This window comes from Arvicanthis niloticus, chromosome 15, assembly GCF_011762505.2.
Source record: "Arvicanthis niloticus isolate mArvNil1 chromosome 15, mArvNil1.pat.X, whole genome shotgun sequence".
In the NCBI taxonomy this organism is placed as follows: Eukaryota; Metazoa; Chordata; class Mammalia; order Rodentia; family Muridae; genus Arvicanthis; species Arvicanthis niloticus.
The window spans coordinates 64,559,170-64,584,215 of record NC_047672.1 but is presented as its reverse complement, the minus strand read 5'-3'; positions in this window follow the sequence as shown (position 1 = coordinate 64,584,215).

Here is a 25,046-nt window from a genome sequence, read left to right as displayed (position 1 = left end):
ATAAATTGCTTTACCTTTAAAACTTGCGTAATTATTATGACTATTGTTATGCAGTGGTACTTAAACCTCAAAATACATGTATTTAAAATATGTTCTCATTGTTGGAAATAAACACTATATTGATTTAATAGAAAACATATGTACTAGAGAGCACTTCATTAATAACGTTCTGGATGAACCATTTAAATATTGCTTATCTACTTTTGTAAGAGCTAATTTCTGTTAGCACTTTTCTATGGAAGAGTTTAGATGAAGCAATTATGTGATATATATATATATATATATATATATATATATATATATATATATATATATATATTCCATCCAGTCATGCATTTTAAGGATCAAGGGGCATGGGATGGGTTTTTTTTCCTGGAAGACTTATATTTGCTGTTGCCTGGAAGCTTTAGGAGCTATTAGCAATCTTCCTAGAGAGGGAAAAAGCCAGCTAGAACTATTTCAAGACCAATTGATTTTATTGCCTACATACAGATTTTATAGGCTTGTTTGAGAAATGAAGCAAAAGGGAGTTGCTGAGAAATCACAGTGGAACCCACAAAGAAAATATTAATAAGAATTTAATATACCACCTTGGTATTTTGTACAATGTCATATATATATACACACATATATATACATGTGAAAAAATATATATGTATACATATACCCTAATTGTTAAATAAAGAGTGATAGTTACATTTTTGCAGCTTATGAAATAGTCGATACTACATAGAAACAAAGAGTATATATAAGATGGTATATGTATGCTATATTATGAAATATTATGGTACATTTACATATAAAATTATATATACACATTCACACACATATAATATTTTTTTATTTATTGCTATTGAAGTATTTTCTAACCATTGTAGATCTGTTGGGTAGTTTGTCTTATTAATTTATGACCTATTAGTAAAATGTGATCAGTTAACCACAGTTCAATGCTTAGCTAATTAACTGCTCACTGAATTAATTGCCTCCCAAGACCAGGAGGCAGCCATTGTGGATTCTAATGGAAAGGGTTTTGTGCCTGTTATATATTCTGCAATTAAGAGTGTTATTGCTTCACAGAATTAGACTGAGAAGCAGTAAGGCATTCAAGCATGATGAACATGAACAGGTTTGAAATTGAGCAGAGAATATCCATCCACTCTTGCTTTCCTAAATATAATTTTATGCTGTTAATGTGGTTACTCATGCCAAGACCTGCCACATGGTGAAATAAAGCATATTTTACATTTCAAAGTGAGCCATTTCTTTACCTTGTTATTTTCAAATTCTGTATATCTAACATATCCTTAAAGATTCTATAAGTCAACTTTGGATCATTAATTGTCTTATTCAGTGAATGGGTACTTGATTATTTTCATTTACTTGTGTTGTAATCTGTTAGCTATGTGAATAAAGGCCTGCAATTTTGAGACTATTGCATATTGATAGCTGCCGGGAAAAGGAGAATTAGTTTTCTTTGAGGTGTGGCCTCTGATATATGGAACACAATCCAATTGATGATCACATACCCAAGGGTAGATAGTCCATAATAATTTAACTGGGTAGATTTACAAGAAAAGTGAGGACACAAAGATGGGTTGGTGTGAAATGTGGGGGTGGATATGGACAAACTGAAAGAGAAAGGATAAAGATAAGAAAAATAAAATGTATGAAATTCTCAAAGAATTAACAAAAATAGGTACTAATCATATCCAAACACTGAGCCTACTGGACATGTACATGTCTATTGTCAAATTCTTGGTTTCTCTTCTACAATAAAATGTTAGCTGTATTCTTTCCAATACTGCAACCTAACTACAATGAAAGTATCTTAAGTTTCTTTGGCAGCAGACATTGAGGATTACTATTCATTTGGCAGTATTTATATTTTCAAGTATCATGTTAAGGTCTACTTTTCAAATCTTTAAGGCTTTGTTAAATTTATTTAAACATGTTCTATTAGAAATTCAAGCTGTCTTGTGAAGACAACTATTTAATATGCAAACTTTACTTTAGTCTTCATAAAATTAGTATAAAATTAGCAGCAAATTCCTTGTCTAAAAATTCTATAACTTTCAGAACTATTACCATCCATTTTGATTTTCAGATTGAATGACTACGTTTTGAAAGTGGTATGACAACATGTTTGGAATGCCATAATCTTGGGATAGAAAAGATGGTTCTGTGGTTACTAGCATATACTGCTCTTGCAGAGGATTTGAGTTTGGTTTCCAACTCCCATGTCAGTAGTATCACAACCATGTAATAGTAAGAGATATACTAGAGAAAGCATAACCCAGTGAACTGGGGGTATTAAAGCCCCTATTAAAATATATTTCTATTATATTGGCTAAAAGAGACTTTTGGTTGACCTCTGCAGCTAAGGAATAAGGTATTTAGAGTTGCAAACTCAATGTCATACATATAGACTGAGGAATTTGGTCAATAACAAAAGTGAACAAGAATATTAATATAAGAAACTGCTAAAACCTTTATTTAAATTATACTATAATAACACCAAAAAATCCATCCATAATATTGGCCATAAAAATGTAGCCATTGTTCCATTGTGTAAATGAAACACATTTTCTGTATCCATTCTTCCACTGTGGGACATCTGGGTTATTTCCAACTTCTGGCTATCACAAATAAGGCCAAGATGAACATAGTGGAGTACATACCCCTGTGGCATGGTAGGGCATCTTTTGGGTATATGTCCAAGAGTGGTATAGCTGGGTCTTCAAGTAGAAGACCAACATTAAGAACAAGGACATGATGAGATTTGCAGGCAAATGGATGGAACTAGGAAATATCATCCTGAGTGAGAAAACTCATACCCAGAAGGACATACATGGCATGTACTCACTAATAATTGGAAATTAGCCAAAACAGTACAGAATACTCAGGATAGAATCCACAGAACTCAAGAAGGTTAGCAAATTGAAAGGCCCAAGTGAAGATGCCTCAATCCCACTTGGGAGGGAGAAGAAAGCAATCACAGGAGGAAGGAGGAAGGGAGGACCTGGGTGGGAAAGGGGACAAGGAGGGGAAGAGGGGAACAAGATCAGGTATTGGGTGGGAGAACATGTTTGGAGCCCTGAGGGCCAGCAGAAAGAATGGAAACAAGAAACCTCAGGAGGCAGGAGGTGGGGGGACCCTCTAGAATGTACCAGAGACCTGGGAGATTAGAGATTCTTAGGACTCAGATGGAGGGACCTTAGATGAAATGCCCCACGGAGAGACAACTTGTATAGCTTACCTCCAGCAGAAAGACAGGCATCAAGTAGAGGGATAGGGTTGCCATCCCACAGTCAAAAACTCTGACCCAGAATTTTTCCTGTCTGAAAGAACTGCAAGGACAAAAATGAAGAAGAGCTTGAGGGAAAGGAGGTCCAGTGAAAGGCCTAAATTGGGATTCATTTCAAGGGGAGGCTCCAAGGCCTGACACTATTACTGACGCTATGGTGAGCTGACAAATAGGGCCTATCATGACTGCCCTCAGAAAGACCCAACAAGCAGCTGAAAGAGTCAGATATAGATATTTACATCCAGCCAATGGAGAGAAGATGGTGACTGCTCTGGTTGAATTAGGGAAAATCTGCAAGAAGCTGAGGAAGAGAATGGCCCTATAAGAAACCAGCAGTATCAACTAACCTGGACCCCTGAGATCTTTCAAACAGTGAGCCACCAACGAAGTATCATACATCAACTGATATGAGGAGAGGACATATATAGGAGAGGACTGCTGGATCTGGACTCAGTCAGAAAACATGCACCTTAACCTTAAGAGACTTGAAGACCCAGGGAGTGGGAAGGTCTGGTGGGGTGAGGATGGAGACAGAGAGAAGAAAAGTTATGGAATGAGGAACAGTCAGAGCATGGACCAGGAGATTTTTACTATCCAGCAGATAGTCTGGATTGTAAAAAAAAGATTAAAAAGAAAAAAAAAATGCTGTTGTCTTTACACACACCCACCCACCCACAAACATATATATATATATATATATATATATATATATATATATATATATATGAAAATATAGTTTCCATATATTACAAACACTTTCTAAAATTTGAAAATTAAGAGTATTTTAAAAGATAAAAACTGTTTGTACTTAATTGATTTGGATTCAATTAAGTAAACTGTGAACATGATTACCCTGTAAAAACCTCCTATGTAATTTCAGGACTTTCAGGATTACTAACCAGTGACTGCAATCTGTTGTTTTACCTCTATATGTTGTTGACAAGTAATACTCAACAACATCAACAACTAAAGTGACCAAATTTAAGATGAAAAATTTGCTCTTAGGAGTCAAATAGTAAGTCTGAGTTCAGATGGAACTAAATTCAAACTTTGAGTGCAAGCCTTCCTTTCCTTTCTGCTTTCATCTTTTGACGATTGTGTAAGTCATCTCCAGCTCAATCCTCAAGAATATAAAACAACCGCAAATAGCCATGGGAATGCAGTCAAATCTTTCTTTATCCATATTAACTGCAAAGGGGATATTCAATTCTACACATGTCAGAGAAAATAGAGCTTCACTTCAGAAACTGTGGTAGATAGACATTCTATCTCCTGATTATTATGCAAAACAAGTCTTATCAAACAGCTAGGAGAAAAAAATAGTCTTTGCTCTTTAACAACAGTAAAAAAAGAAATGAATTTCTGGCTGCATTATCATTCATAAAGCCTTAAAAAATTTACAGTTATTGTTAATATATACATTCAGTAGTATGTTCAGGCAGGTTCAGCTAAATACTAAAGCCATGGCCAACATGAGTTTTCTTAAATACCAACTCAAAAAAATACAGAAAGAATGAGATAAAGAAATAGCAAGTAAAAGAGAGGAACAGAAAAAAAAGGAAGAAGAGGAGGAAGAGGAGTAGAAAAAATACATACAAAATGAATTTTTAAATTAATTATAAATAAAACATATATTCTATAATTTTAATAGTTTTAAATAGAAATAAATTATATTAAGTCAATGGATATATATTTTATAAATTATACTACTGATTAGTTAATTAAAAATAATAACCTTAATACTTGTATGTAATTAAATGGTATAAAAGCAAAAAGCAGGAGGGGGGATGGTATAGGGAGTTATAGAGAGGGAAAATGGGGAAAGGAGATAAAATCTGAATAAAATAAATAAATAAACTATCCAATAAAAAAAGATGTGGAGGACAATTCTATCTTCAGGATGAATGATTGTGATGGTTACTGTTAATAGTCAATTTGATAGACTTTAGAGTCACTTGGAAAATGAGCTTCTTAAAGTATCTGTAAGAAATTATCTTGATTATTTTCAACTAATGTGGGAAAACATTTTAAGTATGAGTAGGACTATTCTATGGGCAGGGCTTTCTGTACTATGACAATAGAGAAAAGACACTGAGTACTACTGTGTATTCATGATTCCACTTTCCATTTCTGAAGATGATACAACCAATTGTTTGATTGATTATATCTTAAATTGAAATAAAATATGCCCTTTATTCCTTTTAAAAACAAAACAAAAACAAAAAAAAACAAACAAAAAAGCAAAACAAACAAACAAAACCAATGACTTCAAGAAATTCACAGGCAAATAGATGGAAGAAGAAAATATCATCCTGAGTGAGGTAACCCAGACACAAAACGAACACACAAGGTATGCACTCACTGATAAGTGGATATTAGCCCAAAAGCTCATAATACTCAAGATACAACCAACAAATGATATGAAGCTTATAAAGGAAGACCAAGGTATGGATGCTTCAATCCTACATAGAAGTGGGAACAAAATATCACAAGAGGTAAAGGAAGAAAGAGACTTGGAGGGAGAGAGAAAAGGGAGGGAAAAAGAAGGACAGTTATTGGAAGGGACAGTCAGAGAAGTACAAAGGGTCAGGAAATCAAAGAGAAATATGTAACAGTGGGGAATGAAGAACTTTGGGTAGCACTAGGAAGTCCCAGATGCCAGGGAAGCAAGATGTTCTCAGGAGCCATCAGGGATGACTTTAGCCAAAATACCTATAGAGACCACCTCCAGTAGATAGGCATGGTCCCCAGTTGAGGGATAGGATCACCCACCTATTTCTAAATTGTTAATCCAGAAATGGTCCTGTCCAAAGGGAAGACAGAGACAAAAAAAAAAAAAAAAAAAAAAAATGGAACAGAGGCTAAAGGAAAGGCTATCCAGAGATCACGCCACCTAGGGATCCATCCTATCTGCAGACACCAAACCCAGACACTACTGCTGATGCCAAGAAGAGCTTGCTGACAGGAGCCTGGTGTAGCTGTTGCCTGAGAGCTTCTACCAGTACCTGACCAGTACAGATGCAGATACTCATATCCAACCATCAGACTGAGCCCAGGGACCCCAATGGAAGAGCTAGGGAAAGGACTGAAGAAGCTGAAGGGGATTGCAACCCCACTGGAAGAACAATATCAACTATCAACTAATGGGACCTCTTAGTGCTCCCACAGCCTAAACCACCAAACAAAGAGTATACATAGAGGGATCCATGGCTCCAGATACATATGTAGCAGAGGTTGGCCTTATCTGACATCAGTGGGAAAGAAGGACCTTGGTCCTATGGATGCTTGATGATCCACCGTAGAAGGATGCTATAGGGGTGAGGCAGGAGTGGGTGAGTTCGTGGAAGAGCACCCTCATAGAGATAAAGGGCAGGGGGGAGAAGGGGAATGGGATGAGCAAGTTTGTGGAGGGATAACCAGGAAGGGGGATATAATTTGTAATGTAAATGAATAAAATGATTAATAAAAAATTAATTTCAAGTTTGAACAGTTTGTGAAAAATGTTATAGTAGAAATACGCTATATAAGTATAAGAAAGTCAAATACTGTAAGTATAATAAACTCAAAATACCATGGGTACAGACAATATTAAGGAATCAGCATGCACACCAGTTTAAGGCTGCAGAGTGAATGCAGGAACTTGGAGTCTTTCACCAATACTCCACCAGGATGTGCATCAGTAAGTGAACCAATTGTGTAGAACTTCTCGAGTCTGCATTCTGTAACTTTCAGACTCATGATAGTTTCTGAAAATTTGATAACTAGACCAAATAAACTCTATGATATAATTTAATGAATCATGAAATTATATATATATATATATATATATATATATATATATATATATATATATATATATTATAAGAAGGATATTCTCATTTACAAAACAATATTCTGAGAGGTGGCTTATTTTCCAGCCCACATAGCATTTCAACAAAAAATGTCAAATTGTTTAAAGACATGTCAGAACATTAGAAAAGAACTTTGAATTGCTAAGTTTCATAAACTGTGGGTCAGTAAATCTGTGAGAAATGATGATATATAAGGACAGAATTTACCCTCAGTAAAGCCTCCAGCAGCAACTGCTGGCTAATAAAGATCTACAGCCTTTGACACACACACACACACACACACACACACACACCACACATACACAAATTTTAATATATAAATAAATACAAATAAATTTGTACTGGTTGTATTAGTTATTATATTCATATATCAAGAAATGATTGAATCAGGGCAGGAGTGTTTGTATCAGCTTAATGTGTCTTGTAACCCTTCAGACTCCCCTCCTACTTATTTCTAAATGTATAATTAATCATTCTAGATGCTTTATCATATTCTACTCTATAAAACTAAAAGTGTCTTGCCTCATGACTTTATCTCCTGTTAACTTTGCAGCCTTCAGTAAGCATTATTATATTTTCTACTTTTATGTAACATATAAGAGGAATCACAGAGCTTGCCTTTCTATGAACAGTTTATTTAATGTTGCACAACAGCCTCTAGTTCCATTTTTTGTTGCCACAAATTCAAGGAGAAAAAAGTCAACAATATCAAAATACTTGGAATAGGCCAAGGGAAATGAGAAAGAGAATTACAGTTGGTTTTCTATGTCATCTGTTCAGGCTGTCACAACAAATGTCCATATATTTAGTAGGGAGTAGACACTTATTTCTCACACTTGTGAGCCTTGAAAGTCCAAGTCTAACTTGCTGGCAGATTTGATGTCTGAAGGTTTATACTAAAGAGGGTTCATTTCTTGCTACATCTACATGCAACAGAAGTGCCTGGAGACAAGCTTCTTACACAGGAATCAATTTTCTATTTCCTAGCCATCTCTGGTAGATCACACTTCTCAATGCTACATCGGGTATTGGGTTTCAACACTTAAACTTCAGGATGACTCCAGTCTTCTTACTATAGGTATTAGTTACATTGGTTTTGCATAGCTTCTCTAAAAATTATCATAACATACATGACATTAAAAAATTCATAAATTTTCTACCACCAAAAAGGCAAAATCTGAAAGAAAAGCCAGCCAGGGCTGGAGTTAATCCTTGGGCTTTTAGAGACAAACTGTTCCTTGTCTCTTCCTGTGAGTATCTGGGAATGGAATAGCAATCTTTGGCTTGTAGCCTCAAACTTTAATACCTGCCACGTTTTAATACAGTCTTTTCTCAACCTGTGGTCTAAACCCAACCTCCTTCTACTTGCACAGATAACTGTGGTGGCATTTACTTCTCAACCATATGATTCAGGTTATTCTACCCATGCTAATATTAATTTTCTGCAAGGCAATATTTCATATAAGGCAATAGTCAGAGGTAACATGGGTTAAAAAATTTAAAATGTATCTCATTATTAAATAAATCCATCCTTTTACATGACTTAATATAAAAAGATAGCATACAGGTTTTTTTTAGTTTTTTCTTTCTTTTTTTATTGGATATTTTATTTATTTACAATACAGATGTCATCCCCTTTCCCCCTTTCCCTAGTTCCCCTTTGTAGAATCCCCTATCCCATACCCCTTCTCCTTTATGCTTTTATACCATTTTGATTCATGCATGTATTTAGGTCAGTTCTAGGTTGAGGGTATAGCAATACAATAGATGCAAATAGTCAAGTAACAAGCAAGACAATAAACACAAATAGTCAAAGAAAAAGCAAGGCATTAAACCAAATTACATGAACACTCCCATGATCTCTGTTTTTAAGGGCTTATCAGGATGACCAAAGTTATCTGAGCCTACTTCCCTGTCCTAGCCCAAGGTCATCTTTACATCTGAAGCCTACTTCCTTCTTCTAGCCTAAACTTTAGATTCCTGTCTGAAATTACTTCTTTGTTCTAGCCTAATATTTAGGTTCCTACCTGAGATTACTTTTTTGTTCTAGCCTAATGTCAGATTTTTGCCTGAAGCCTACTTCCTTGTCCTTGGTCAATGTCATATTCCTGTCATGCAGCCAATTTTCTTGTCCTGGGCCCATGTCAGCTTCTTGCCAAGCAGCCCTATAGGCTCTCTGCATCTCTTTTTATTTCATTAACAATACTGACCTTCTTAGATCATTTTGACAGGAATGCCTTTCTTACCCATCTTGGAATATGCAATATCAAAAACAATGCACTTATGTCTTAGGTTGGTAAGGCTCTGTGCAAAATCTTGCCCGCTCTTGGCTTGCCAGCCTGTTATCTTAATAACTGTAGGGGTCCATTTTCAGGTCCAAGCCATGTACTTGACTGCCAACATGTTGATGTTGTTGAAGAAAAGCTTTAACACAATGGGCAGGAATAAAAGTATTCCCAGGACAAAAAATGGCTAGTATGATCAAGCTATATATGCCATTCTTGAAGCTTGACCAAAATAGAAATACTGACATCAGGCCATAGGTAATTTTATCTGCAATATCTACTGCATCAACACTCAGCAGAGCAGCATTCTTGAAATTCATAAGCTTCCTATATATTGTTAAAACATCCCAAGAGGTGTTAGAATTATGCCAAATACACTGCACATGTTAAACTTCCTAATTATAATGACTACCTCTGTAAATTGTATAACTAACATGAATCCAATGGTATTTGGCATGACACTCAAGATGGCTCTTTACCCTTAAATTCTGAACCTCCTTCCAGTTATTTGAATAGGATAAAGAACATCAATCCATTCTTACAAATGCCTATCTAAATCCTCTGGTATATTCAACACATTAGTAACATTTTTTGCTAAATGATTAACAAAAGTAGCTGTCTTAACTTGTTTTGTCACAGAAATTGAAGAAGCAGTGGTGCTAGCAATTAATGTAATTAAAGCTGTTATACCAGCAATAATCAAGCCCACTACCCTCTTGCTTCTGCTTAAAGCCGGACTCATTTCTTCCAGTACTTGCAAGCTATTTTTAGAATACCAAGTTTCTATGATACTCAGGGCACTAAAACAAAAGCTGGTTGATAGACCTCCTAAGGAATCAGAATAGTAAATGAAGCAATTCCTGATTTTTCAAAATTCTAATAGATGATGCTGATGTCAATTGTGATAATAAAGTTGTGTAATCAAAATAAGATAGTCCTTTTAGTGCTTGCATCATATCCTGCTGTGCTGCTGACCTATCTGAGATATACTTATTGACATTTCAGAAATACTTTAGAATTAACTTGGAGAAAAATATCTGTGGTGGTTTGAATATTTTGGCACATAGGAAGTGGCATCATTAAGATATGTAGCCTTGTTGGAATGAGTGTGGGCTTGTTGGATGAAGTGTGTCACTGAGGAGGTGGACTTAGAGGTCCTATGCTCAAGCTGCATCCATTTCAGAAGAGAGACTCTCCTGGCTGCCAGTGGAAATACAAGTCTCCTCCTGGATGTCTTCAGATCACGATGGAGAAGTATCAGCTCCTTCTCCAGCACCATGTCTGCTTGGACACTGTTATGCTTCCTGCCATATTGATAATGGACGGAACCTCTACAAGTGTAATCCAGTCCCAATTAAATCTTGTCCCTGTAAAAGTTTCCTTGGTTATGGTGTCTCTTCTCAGAAATAAAACCATAACTAATACAATATCCCCTAAGAAATTTCTTTCACCTAGGCCAATAAGGAAATTATAAAGGAAATACCCAAAATGTTGAAAAGGCAGGTTGCCAGAATAACCTGTAGCCACAGAAGTTCAAAGATCCAGAATAGCAGAAAGCAAATTATGAAAGCTGTGTTTGTTTTCTTCGTTGATGGTGATCCAGTTCTCCACCACTTTTTTCTTCATGCTGACCATAAATTCATAGAATGTTTACAGAGAGCATGTACCCTATGACAAAACAATGTGTCCCCTAAACCATGAGTATTATTTTTTGAGCTGACTCTCCTAAGCAGGACAAGATTGGAAAGGAAAGGTTCAACAAAAACAAATAGAACTTCCCATGGATCATATCAATGTAACAGACTGTATCTTAGTGAAATCATCATGAAAGGACACAACCAGAGCATCACAGATAGCCTGTGGGTTGTGTGGACTCCAACAGTATGTTGGGTAAGCAATGGAGCTAACTACACAGGATCAAAGATGGAGCATAACACCAGGAATAAGAAACTATCAGCCAAAATCCAAAACTTCTCAAAGCTGAAACTGCAATCACCGTTAACTATCTCTTCCTACCTGTCTCAGCATCACCGTGAGAACAGATGTAGCAGGATAACTTGTGACTAAAAGAATGCAAGACAGGGCAAATAACTCTCAGTGCATATGGTCTCCATATTCTTAATAATTTCAAGCAAGCCTGAGCTGTCCTAGACATTACATGTTTAAAGATTTTCTGTAGATTGTACTCTTAATGTATAAAAATGAGGTACTTAGAAACTTAGACGTACTTGGAAACTTCTAAGAACCACTGAATGAGAAGAGGGAATATTTAATGCATCTAAAGAGATCTGTTAAAGTGAACCTTCTTGAATTCAGACATATATTGACATATATCTATTGTATAAATAGATATACAGATAATATTATCTGTGAATAAACATACTTTCTTTGTTATAGGGAGCTCACCAGACATGACACTCAGACACACAGATTATAGCTAACTGAAAATCTATTCCAGCCAGCTGAGACTATACTCCGGTATTTGAGTACTTATTTGGGGACTCAAGTACAGCCTAATGTCTGGAACATGGGGTTTTGAAGGCAAAAAGCTACAATGAAAGTAGAGGTAGTGCTTCACTCAAGCTAGTAGTTTAACAAGAGCTAAGATAAGATATTAGCTGGAGGCTGTTCTGTACAAACAGTCCGTTAAGAAAGCTAAAATAATCTTGCAGGGATATCTTGATCTCAGGTTTCTAGGGTTGAGTAGACTTGAGTAATTTTTTCTGGGGCTTCCCATAGTGAGATAAAATTCAAGTCAATCTTAAAATGGCCTAAACAAGAATACAAGATGAGGAACTTCTGCACTGTCTTGTCTTTCCACATTTTCCCCTATTCTGCCAATCACTCCATTGGGTTAGGGTATGATTCTGGGCTAAAGAAACTTAGTATGTGGGGTCCCTTTTTTTCTATGACACTGCTTGCCACCCTTTTTCCTCATGCTCACTATAAATTTCACAGTACTTTTACAGAGAGCATGCCCCTCTATGACAACAGAAATGTGCAGGGAACATTTCTTTATAATCCAAAGCTACCCACACTTAACTGTACTTGTCATTTATGGTGAAGTAGACACAGAAGCAGCAAAGCTTATCATGGGGAAAAAATACAAGACTACATCCATTTAAATCTGTACCAACAGTGTACATTCATCCTGGAGTAACAAGAGGCTGCAAACTCTACAGCAGAATTAGCAGACCCACAGCCCACACATTTTGCTGGTTGAAACAATACACAGAAATAAAATTCATAACAACGTATATACAAGCATTGTAAGAGTCTCTGGATGTAGCAGAAATTAGAAATCAAAATAAGCTGCACTGGTGGTTTTTGCGATTTGGGGAGTACAGCTGCCCATCTTCTCAACTAAGCCAGGAAAGGTGGGGCAGCTGTGTCCCCTGAAGAAGGCAAAACCAGAAATACTGTCTAGAGGAGACAGGAGGATTAACTGGTGATGATCTCAGTTGTGTTCAGGACCACCCACAATTCAATTCAAACAAAAACTTAAAGTGCAGCATTTGTGTGCCCGGCTATTTATAAAACAAGAAGTAATCCCCTAATCTAATACACCATTCATGGGACAATTATAAATAGAGCAGTACTACCCACATTATTTTTAGAAAGATGAGTTTAAAAATCTTCAGAGGGCAATAAATTGCTTAGATGGCAATTCATTTTATTAAATTAATGACTCATAAACCATTTAGACTGTTTTCTGTAAAGATATACTTAACTTAGGAATGAACATGTATATAGAAACAATGAATACTTCAGTTAATTCACTTCAGGCACTATGATGTTAACTATACATATAGGTTATATATATATATATATATATATATATATATATATATATATATATATATATGATTATATATAATTAAAATACATCAACATATATGAAATATATAATAGTAAATATATTAAATATTTATATTTTATATATTTTTTGACTAACAATTTGCCTTTTTAATGAAGAAAATTACTATGTTTTCAATGAGTCAAGCCACAGATGGGATCAAGCTGACCTCTGGCTTTCGTGTATAGCTTACTTAAGCTATTTCTTTGGTTCTTCATTTTTCATAAGACAGCGTTAAATTATTCCAGTGAGTGAAATTCTATATTTCCACAGCTTCTTTTCAGACACATCTTCACTGATTTTGATAATCAATATTTCAGTCCCAATATTATCACTTTTTACAGTTCTTGTGTGGCTTTTCAGACACAGTGTTTTCTGTCAGTAAAACATTATTCTGAAAACTGTGATCTATATTCTAAACTTCTGTACACTTTCAAAGATCCAGCTCATAGTTCCCATTATTTAATCAACTACCCTTTAATAGTTTAATTGGAGAATCTTATGGATCACATATTCCTATGAATGATCGATTACACTGTACTGCAGTGTAAATTATGGCTGTGGCTCTTACCTATGAATTTCCAAACTTTTGTAGACAATGGTACATTACTCATATTAATATCTTTATTTTCTTGACTTAATATGTTGATAACTTAGTGATTCACATTATCTACTTCTTGTATTCATGAAATCTTGATGGGCCAATGTGCCAATATTTTATGTTATTTTTTAAATTATTAGTTTCTGTCTCTCAACCTACCACAGCCCTTGTGATCAGTAGTGAAGCAGAACATGAATATTTGAATTCTTATGTAATTTTTTTTAGTTGAAAAAATATGCAACATATTCAGATTGTGGTTTCCCTATCCCAACTTCTTCCAGATGCTTCTAACCTCCCAACCCACCCAAGTACACACCCTTTCTTTATCTTTCTCTTTGGGAAACAAACAAGAAAACACTCTAAAAAGAATTTTAAAAACATAGAGAAAATATATAAGAAACGCATGTACACACAAAGAGTGGAAAAGTAGGTGAATACAAACTAGTTTGAAGCATGTTTTGTTCACTAATGGCCCATTTTCAAACAGAAATGAATGGCCATTATACACAATAGTCAGGGGAGTGTGTTGGGGGGAGTGGATTGTAGAGCCTTCCTCTGTTGTCCTGGCTGCTTTGTTGTGGAGATTATTGTACACTGTGCCAAATACATTGTTAATAAAAATGATTAATTTAACTTTTATATGGAATTTTACTAGAAATGAGTTTATAAATATATATGATACAAGATTGGAGGTATGTAAGAGAGACACTCATAGCTAGTGCAACTTGTACTCAGTAGTGGGGGTTGTTACAGTTGGATAATGGAACTTCTTCATTTAGATAAAAAGATGAGCCTGTTTGAGGCTGCTTGGCAGGAATCTGACATTGGCCAAGGTCAAGAAAGTGGGCTTCAGGAAGTGGGCTTCAGGCTGGAGTCTGACATTAGGCTAGAACAAAGAAGTAATTACAGGCAGGAATCTTTCATTTTTTTTTTTTTTTTTTTTTTGGTTTTTCAGTACAGGGTTTTTCTGTGTAGCCCTGGCTGTCCTGGAACTCACTCTGAAGACCAGGCTGGCCTCAAATTCAGAAATCCGCCTGCCTCTGCCTCCCAAGTGCTGGGATTAAAGGCATGAGTCACCACTGCCCGGCTAGCAATCTAAATCTTAGGCTAGAACAAAGCTGTAAGTTTCAGGTATGAAAATGATTTGGGCAACAACAGGAAAGTAGGCTCAGATATTATGGTCATCTTGATAAGCCCTTAGAAACAGAGATCAAGGGAGTGTTCACGGGACTCTGTTTACTGCCTTGCTTGTTCTTTGACTATTTGTGTTTATAGTCTTGCTTGTTCCTTGATTATTTGCATATATTGTATTGCTAGTTTCTCAACCTAGAACTGACCTTAATACTTGCATATAATTAAAATGGTATAAAAGCAAAAAGGAAGAGGAGGGATAGGATAGGGGTCTATGGGGATGGGCAATGGGGAAAGGGAATATCATCTGAAATGTAAATTAATAAAGTATCCAATTAAAAAAGGAAAAAAAGAGATTTATTTATTTAAATAAATATGTATTTGTGTGTGTGTGTGTGTGTGTGTGTGTGTGTGTGTGTGTATGTGTGTATACACTGTAGTTGTCTTCAAGACACACCAGAAGAGGGCATAAGATCCCATTACAAATGGTTGTGAGCCACCATATGATTGCTAGGAATTGAACTCAGGACCCAGGAAGATCCCTAACCACTAAGGTATCTCCCAGCCTCTATGTTCAATTGTTAAATTCAGTTCTATCACAGTGTTCTCTTGTAAAGTCATTTATATTCTTTCTTTATTGGTGTGTATTTTATTTTAATTTCCATCAATTATATTTTAAATTTCAAACATGTTTCAACTGATATTTAATATAAAAGTTATAAACTTATTCCTTCAAAACTATATATTTTCTGTGTATTCTGATATGTCTTTGCATAGTCCAGTGAGTTAATTAAATAATAAAAAAGGACATTTTCTCATATCAAATAATTTAAAAAAAATTTTATAGCTGATGAAACATACCAAATATCTTGTGTACAATAAAATCTATTTCAAGAAAATTCTAAACAGATTAAATATCTACTGCTATTTAGTCTGGGCTTCTTCCTTTACAGTTACACAACTTTCAAATAAAGGTAGAATCTTTGTGGGCTGTTTAATATGGTATTCTTTAGCTAGCTTTATATTAAGTTAACATTAACTGTTTATTAGAAATAAATAAATGAATGTTATAGTAACAGGAATAGGATATAAATGAGATCAAACTGGCCTATTTTTTACAAATTAAAATATAATTCATGATGTGAAAAGCTTCATATTTTATTAAAATCTAGGTATTATAATTTAATAACTTCAATTAATATTTTGACTACTAGACTGGCACTATCATCTTTATAATCAAAATTCTAAGTTATTCCCTGAAAATCATATTTGTTCTTATTAGACCATAAGAAAAGAAATGAGATACATTGATAACTTTCTCATTAAGTACACTAAAATGAGTCCCACACATATGTTAATAATTTTAATATTATTCTCAAAGATTTCCTAAAATAATTTTGCACAAGTCTCCAAACATTGACATCAAAATGTATAAGAAAAGATAATATTTAATTATTGAAAATGTTTGATATTATCTAAATATTTTGATTAACTCAAAAGTGATTTCTTTACTGTTTACTAAGCTGAAGGTTCAGTTCTGATTTTCCAGTGGTATGCGTTAATCAGATCACTGTATCAAGGTTATTTTTTTCCATTAATTTTTCTCTAAAAATCTAAAACATCTTTTCAAAGTGTTCACTTGGGTTGCTTATGTTGTAGGGAGAAGTAACTGTGCAGAAATGATTAGAGCTTTAAAATTAATAAAATAGAGAACAGTTTAAAATATTGGTTCCAATTTTTAGAGAAAAAAAATCTCAGTTTTTTTTTTTTCTCCTTTCTAGATTTTAAAGGCCGGTACAGGACAGTGATAATGGCAGTCCTAGACAAGAACCCTACAGGTACAGGACAATGACAATGGCAGTCCTAGACAAGAACCCTACAGCTTTCGGGTACTCCCTGGAGACCTATGACCTTTCACTAGCCAAAACACAGCATCAAATATTTCAGCAGCATCAAGGACAATGTAATTCATGTTCAAGGGCAAACACTGATTCTTTAAGGATCATCTTCATTCACTGAAGTAGAAGGAGACACTGTATGAAACATTCAAAAGCTGTGTATGAACAGGCAGTTGTCTCCAAACTCTTAAGAAAATGACCAGGGTTGAGGGAACGAATACCATCTGAAAAATATTACTTAGCTAATAAGCAGCATAAAACATTGTTTTATGGTGTATTTTTCTTTGGGATTTATGATATCTATTTTCCAATTCATTGTCAATAATGATGCATTAAACATTTTTAAGACCTCAGTATATGATTAGGTCTGGTCTGATCATGAATGCTATTTCCACCTCATTTTTATTCAGTACCAAAGGTCAATCACATATTTATTGCATGGACTTAGCTAAATTTTCATAATATTATCTTGATGTTTACAGTAGTTGTAAAAATGCTAAGAAATAACTGCTAATTTTCAGAAATAATAATTGCTATATTTTCCAATGAAAAATTATTTTCAGCTGGGTGTTTTGTTAATTACTATAAAAATATCAAACAAGTACTCATTTTAGTATTTATAAATTGAGATGTTGATATGAGTAGGCTTTCAGAAGGAAGGCTAGCCCATGGTTATTCAACTATTCTTGCAGACTAATCACAAATTTTTTGTCTATCAAACTATTTTTAGTGTATCCAAAATATTTGATTACATGCCCTTCTGTCCTGAAAGAAACAGAATATTTTGAAGTGAGAGGTTTGCTTCAGATAAGTTATGTAGGAAATACTTCCTGAGACAACTCACTTCACAGATGGAATGTTAAAATCTGGATATTTAAGCTTATATTTATTGAATATTTTACAGGCAATATAGATTAATTTTTAAATATGTTTTAAACCGATAAATAGAACATGTTCATGCTCTGTGTCATTTTATTAGACAGATGGCTAAAAGCAGAGTCTGATGTTTTATACTCTTTAAATCACTCAGTGGCACATATGTGTGGATGTGGTGCGTATATATTTGATATAAATAAGTTTGCAGGAAGCCATGCCAAAAATTATTTGCCAGAAAAAGGATATTTGAAAGGGGATGAAATCTAATACATAACAATATAATTCATGTTACAATAATGTATATTTAACCTCATGCAGACATTCATGTGTCTTTTTCTGATTTAAAAGTAATAAAACCTTGCCATGACCCCATAAAATATTTTGATAGAGATTTCTTGCAATTTTTGAATTATGTAGTTTTATAGTAGATTAAAAAGTCTCCTGGTCTTTACTTGAAAATTTTATTGTCTGGAGTACAAGGATATTTTTTTTAGCACAAATACTCTATTTTTTTAATTTATTGAAATAATTTTATAACTTATCTTTTTAAACGGTAGCTTTAAGCAAATTCAGCTTTTCAGTCAGCTGTTCAACAGAATCCCGAATAATTAAAATTCAAAGCTTATCCAACTGATATATGTACCAACGCATGATAGGACATGGCATTTAGAAAGCTGATCAATTTTGAGTTAAAGGGGAAAATGGCATTTTAGTTGTGTATATTCTGCAAACTGGTTATATAGATTACAGACCAGCTATGGTTCGTAACACTTTTTCACCAGATATTTTCATTTTCAACCTCTTCGTTTTCCTCTTCCTTCCCAGTCAGCTATGACATTTGTTCTTTCCTTTTACTTCTTTCCTGCCTCAAGTCCAATTAATATCAGCCTGCTTGTCTTGGAAGAATACATATGTTTTATGAGAAATCAATCGTTCTCTTGAAATGTAACTTTCATTTACAAACAAGATTCTTACTTTATCACCAAATCACATGTCAGTGATCATTAAACTATTATGCAGGGTGCACTAGAAGTGGTAGACTATGGTAAGTACTCACATTTGCTTACACAAACCTTTACCTGAGACCTATCACTTTAGTATGAGTCACATTCACACAAGAATTTACATTCTGCATATACCTAACTTTACAATGGTTTACAACAGTGACTGTAAAGGTGCACTTTACTTCTCTCAGCATTATCTTCCATTGCTGGTCTTTATGCTGTGGCAAGTGACTTTTACTAGTTGACATATAGCATTTATAATTACACTGCCTCAAAAAGAACGCTTTTACTGAACATTAATGAAACCCAAGAAGTAAAAATATGTTAGGCTTATTTTTTATGTTTAGAATATATATATATATATATATATATATATATATATATATATATATTCCTCAATTTTAATGCCCAGACAATATCAGCTTTCCAACCCAAACATTCAAGTCAAAGAAACTCCTAATGACCCTCAGTGCTTTCCGTACTGGATGGTAATGCAATTAAAGCACTTCTACCTTGTCTGTGCTTTCTTTGTACTCCAAAGCTTTGCAGTTGACGATCTGTATCCTGTTTTTGACTTTAGTGACAATGTAACCCTTTTTATTTGCTTAATACCCAACATAGAAAAGACTTTAGACAAACTATTTTTATTAAGCAACTGAATAATGTTGAGGTTTACATATCATATATGAACAAACTTATCCACACATATAATGGAAGACTATTATACTGCAAAAGGCAGCATATAACCATACTTATATACTTATAACAACATCAGTTTTGAAACAATATATGTTAGAATAGAATAGAATAATGTCTTATATTTCAGTCTCTCTCTCTCTCTTTCTCTCTCTCTCTCTCTCTCTCTCTCTCTCTCTCTCTCTCCCCTTGAAAAAACATGTGCAGGGATAAAAAATTAATTTTTTTGTATATAGTATCTACAAAAGGAGATAAAACACATAATAGGAGAAAATATTGTTTGAGAAGTTTCTGAGGTTTCTACATCCAGATCCACAAGCAGCAGTAATGAAAGCCACTGGACCTGGCTTGCCCTTTTGAAATGTCAAAGCCCTCCCGCAGTGACACACTTCCTCCAACAAGGCCACAGCTACTTTAATAAAGCCACACCTCCTAAGCCTTCTTAAATAGTGCTACTTGCTTATGACTAAACATTCAAATATATGAGGCCATGGGGGCCATTATTTTCAAACCACCACAGCATATAGTTATTATCTGGTATATTTTGATATGATCCTGGGACAGAGAAAATAGATAGAAAATGAGGAAATTTTAATCAGTAGGTGATCTGGTAAAACTGTGCTATTATAACATCACAAATATGCTATGCTATTATTGTACAATGACAGCACGTTGGAAAAATTTTCAGAACATCTAAACTTTTTCATTTCCTTGACAACTTTTCCTGAAAATTTAGTAATGTTATTGTGATAATAGTAACACTGAACAAAATCCTAATAGTATGTAGAAGGCTGTTTATGCTTAATTTGGAAGAAAGAATATTTCCCTAAGTAACTACAATGTGTTCACAAGAATATACACACTTCAAGTGACAGAAAAAAAATTGATGCTGCTTAAGAGTTTGTGTGTATTTGTGCTTGTGTGTGCGTGTGCGTGTGTGTGTGCTCATGTGTGTCCATGTGCATGTGTACACTTATATGCTGTGAGATATGGGGAAGGGTAATAAGAAATGTTGCCAGTAGACACACTGTCGATGAGGTTCTTTTGTGTCCAGATCACATTACAAGATCTTATCTGGATGAGTCTGAAGCAATTCAAAGGTTTTGACAGCATAAATTACATCTGTGTTTTAGTTACAGTTATTATTACTGAAATGATACACCATAACCAAAGTAACTTGGGAGGAAAAACATTACTTGGCTTATGCTTCTTTATCACTGTTGATCTTTGAAGGAAGTCAGAAAAGGAACTCAAATAGGGCAGAAACCTAGAGGCAGGAGCTGATGCAAAAAGCATAGAAGGGGTGCTATTTACAGGTTTGCTCATCATGGCTTGCTCAGTCTTCTCTCTTATAGAAGCCAGAACTACCATCCCAGCAGTGACCCCACTCACAATAGTCTGAGCCCTCCCATATCAATGACTAATCAAGAAAATGGCCAACAGGCTTGCCTACAGCTGATTTTATGGAGGCATTTTTCTCAATTGCAGCTCCATAATTTGATGACTCTAGCTTCGGTGAAATTGATATAAAGCTAGCCAGGAGGAAATGTGTGCCTTCATTTTTAACATGACATCCTCGCATGCACATTTGCACAGACTAGACTTTGAGACTCAGATTCTGATGTGATTGTGTGAGCTCCTAGAAGTCTGACATTCATCTAACTTTCTACATTTGATAAAAATAATGCAAAAGAAATACTTATATTTTAAATAGTCTGAAGAGTATTAAATAATATAAGAAGAAATACCAATTTTACTCATTTTCAATTTTCTAGGATGTATGTGGAACTGGGAAAATTAATATAATTCTGGAAGTGGCATTCAATGGTTGGGTGAAGATGGATGTTTAAAATGGATATGATAGGACTGTTTGAGACATTTAGTACATAGTGTGAGAGAACGTGTAAACAGTGAGTTCAAGTGCTTTGTGTTTCCTGCATAAATGGATCCTTTAGAGCAGCCCTCAAATACTGAGATACATGTCTTTTAAGTACAATCTTTGATTATATTTTTAGTTCACAATAGTTATCCAAAATAATGGGTTTTATTTGACATTTTCATATATGTCTGGTAGTTTGAACAACATGGCCTACATGGGTTCATAGATTTGAATGCTTAGTCACCAGGGAGGCTATTTGAAAGGATTAGAAGGATTAGGAAGTGTGTGTATGGCCTTGATGGACAGAATGTTTCACTGGAGGATGGGCTTTGAGGTTTCAAAAAATCTCATGCCAAGCCTATTTATTCTCATTCTTTCTCTCTCTCTCTCTCTCTCTCTCTCTCTCTCTCTCTCTCTCTCTCTCGCTCTCTCTCGCTCTCTCTTTCTCTCTCTCTGGGATGCCATTCTCCTTGCCATGATAATGGATTGATTAAGCCTTTAAGACTGCCGGGAAGCCTGCAATTAATAACTAATACTTTAATTTATAAGGGATACCTTGATCATGGTGCTTCTTTACAGCAATAGAATAGTGAGTAAAAGGGAAGTTGGTATGAGGAATGTTGCAGTGCTATCACAGGCCTGACCATGCTTTGTGTTAGTAGAATGTAGACTTTGGGACTTTGGATTAGAGAAGTAACTGTACACTTTAATGGACTATTGTAGTAGAACTACAGAAGACAGTGGTGTTGAGAGTGATATGGAATATGGTGGCTTTCTGAAGAGGTTTTATAGGGAAAAACATTAGAAAGTGACCCAGAAAATATCCTAGTATTATTTTAACAAATGATGTGGCTGCTTTTTGTCATTTTCCCTAAATATACCTTGAGTCTAAATCAAAGAGTTGTGTATTAATGAACTTAGTAGAGGAGATTTCAAGGCTGCCTAGTATTTTTTGTGTCATGTGATTTTTAGAAATCATTCTCGTGCAAGTCTGTAATAAAATGGAGCAAGTTAGTAAGCAGCATCCTTTCATGGCTGCTTCAGTTACTGTCTCTAGATTTTTTTTCCTGTTTTATTTCCTGTCGTGACATTCTTTGATGAGAATCTGTGATGCAGAGGTATCAGCCAAATAAACCCTTTCCTCCCCAGGTGGCTTTTTCCTTATGTTCCATCATCACAAACAGTTACCACAACTAGTTATTCATGCATATAACATACTTTGATATTGTTCATTCCTTACTTCCCTCCCTTATATTTGTTTCAGCCTTCTTGACTCCTTTCCTCCTTTCTCCTCTTCCTCATTCATAGAGACTGTCATGTTCATTGAAAATTGAACTTGTACCTACTTAAACACTGATCTGTCTAAAAATCTAATGTATCAAATGGTACAGTTTTCATTATCTAACATGGGACTGTGACAGAAATGGATTTGAGTATAGTATCATAGTTCACTTTAGAACAACTCAAGTGAGCAAGATGATAGCTATGAGGAAGTTTGGTATGTGAGTTTGGTATGTGAGTCTGCTAATAGTTGCAATAGTTTGGGTACATTAAGTTTAGGATTACAACTATGTACTATGTAATTTAAGCAAAGGAAGTGGAATAGAATACCAATAAACAACATAGATATACTTTGTTTTGATCGGTTTGGATTTTTGTTGTTGTTCATGTTGTTTTTCTGTTTCTGATGCTCTTAAACCCAATATTGGGCTTACCAAGTTAGAGGACTAAAAAAACAAAGAATGTAGAATACAGGTTTAAACACAACTACCAGGAACATGGAAGAAAGCAAGAGAAGGGCTCATCGCATCCTTGGAGTTACTCCAGTTGTGTGGTAACAGCCACTAGGCAAGAATTGCCTCTCTCCATCTACAGACAAATTACTGTCCAGAAAAGGACACACATGCAGAATAGTCGACTGATTATATCTGCCTAGACAGAGTAATCAGTCCTTAATAATCCTGCATCACCAAGGTCTGTCAGATGATTCTGGGCCAGAAGGCTGAAGATTTGATGCTCCAACGTTCGGTAGTATAGGGGCTTTTCAGGTGTTCAGAGGTCTCTATAAATTGGCTAAGTTTTAGAAGCTATGCTTTGTACTTCCCACAATTATAGTTAACTCAGTCATTCTGGATTTCTGACGGGGTTGAAAACTTATAGCTATTTACTGTAAGAGAAAAGATTTGAGTGGATGGTAGTCAGCTGACATTCATCCTAAAGCCAGGTTTAGAACTAAATGTTTTAGTTAGGATAGATGACAGAGGTGCTGGTTAGTCAACAAAATGATGGACTGGGTATTAGGACTATCTTGTACCTCACTGGTACAAATTGGCATAATTATGCTCTAATTGTATTTTGAGAGAAAAGTTTCATTTTAACAGGAAGGGTGATGTGTAGGAGGAGCTAAGGTAGGAGGAGTACTGAGAGCAAGAAAAGGAGTAAGAAGAGGAGGAGAAGAAGGATAGGAGAAGCTAGGTGATGAAAGAGAGAAAGAGGGGGGAGACAGGGAGGCAGATATTCATGTATCTCCACCAGTCAAAGATAGTTGTTATAGCTAGGTCGGTCAGTGGGTTACACCTCTGATTGAACAATTCCAAACTTATAACGCTTATGATTAACATTATTTAAAAAAATGTATAAATGCAAAAAGGAAAAGGGGGCATGTGATAGGGGATTTCTAAGGGGGGTGGGGGGAATGGGGAAAGGGGATGGCATCTGAAGTGTAAATAAAATATCTAATAAAAAAAAGAGAGAAGGGCTCATCTATAAAATTAACAAGATGAGTACTTTAGTTAACAGAAAATGGTCAACATATTTTTCTTAGTTATTTGAAGCTGTAAGTATTGATGTCATGGAATACTACAAAAACAGACATACTAGAAGTCGAAGTGCACAGTTATGTGCATTAATCTCAAGCCCACACTACTAAATGTATCAAAGTTAAATAATATTTTTCATCAAAATTTTACATAAGTTAGCAAACTAATGCACTCAACATTTGAATTTTTTTTAACTTATTTGGAGAAATTTGTTTAACCTTATAAGAGGATATCAAAATGACAGTGAACAAAACAGATGATTTTTATTTGTTTCTCCTCTTAAACTTACTGTGGGAAGATCAGTGAACTCATATCCATTTGCTGCTTGAATGAATCATCTACTTATACAGACAAAAATTATTACTATAATTTATATATTAATAATATGTTATAATTTAAATGGTAACCTCTTTTGCTTTTTTGTAGATGTATTCCAAGTGTTAATATAAGTATATTAAAGTGCATTAATAAGATATATATATATATATATATATATATATATATATATATTACATTGTTCTATATATTTTTAAACTTAAGGCATGAAGCTCAATAATATTTTACACTAAGAGCAGAAATGTAAATTTATGGTAACATGATTTGGCTAAGATCACACAAATAGAAATACACATCACTCCTGTTTTCATTAGTATTGTTTAGTTAATATGTATATGGTGGGAGGGAAGATATGTCATATTCCTAAGGAAATGTTAGGAGTGTCTTTGTAGGTTCACAAGTTGGTTATATAAATACAAGTTTAGAATTCTTGTAAGATTTAAAGCATAACACTTGTTAATAAAATGAAAGCATTTATGCTTTTTAAAATTACATTTCTGTATAAAACTA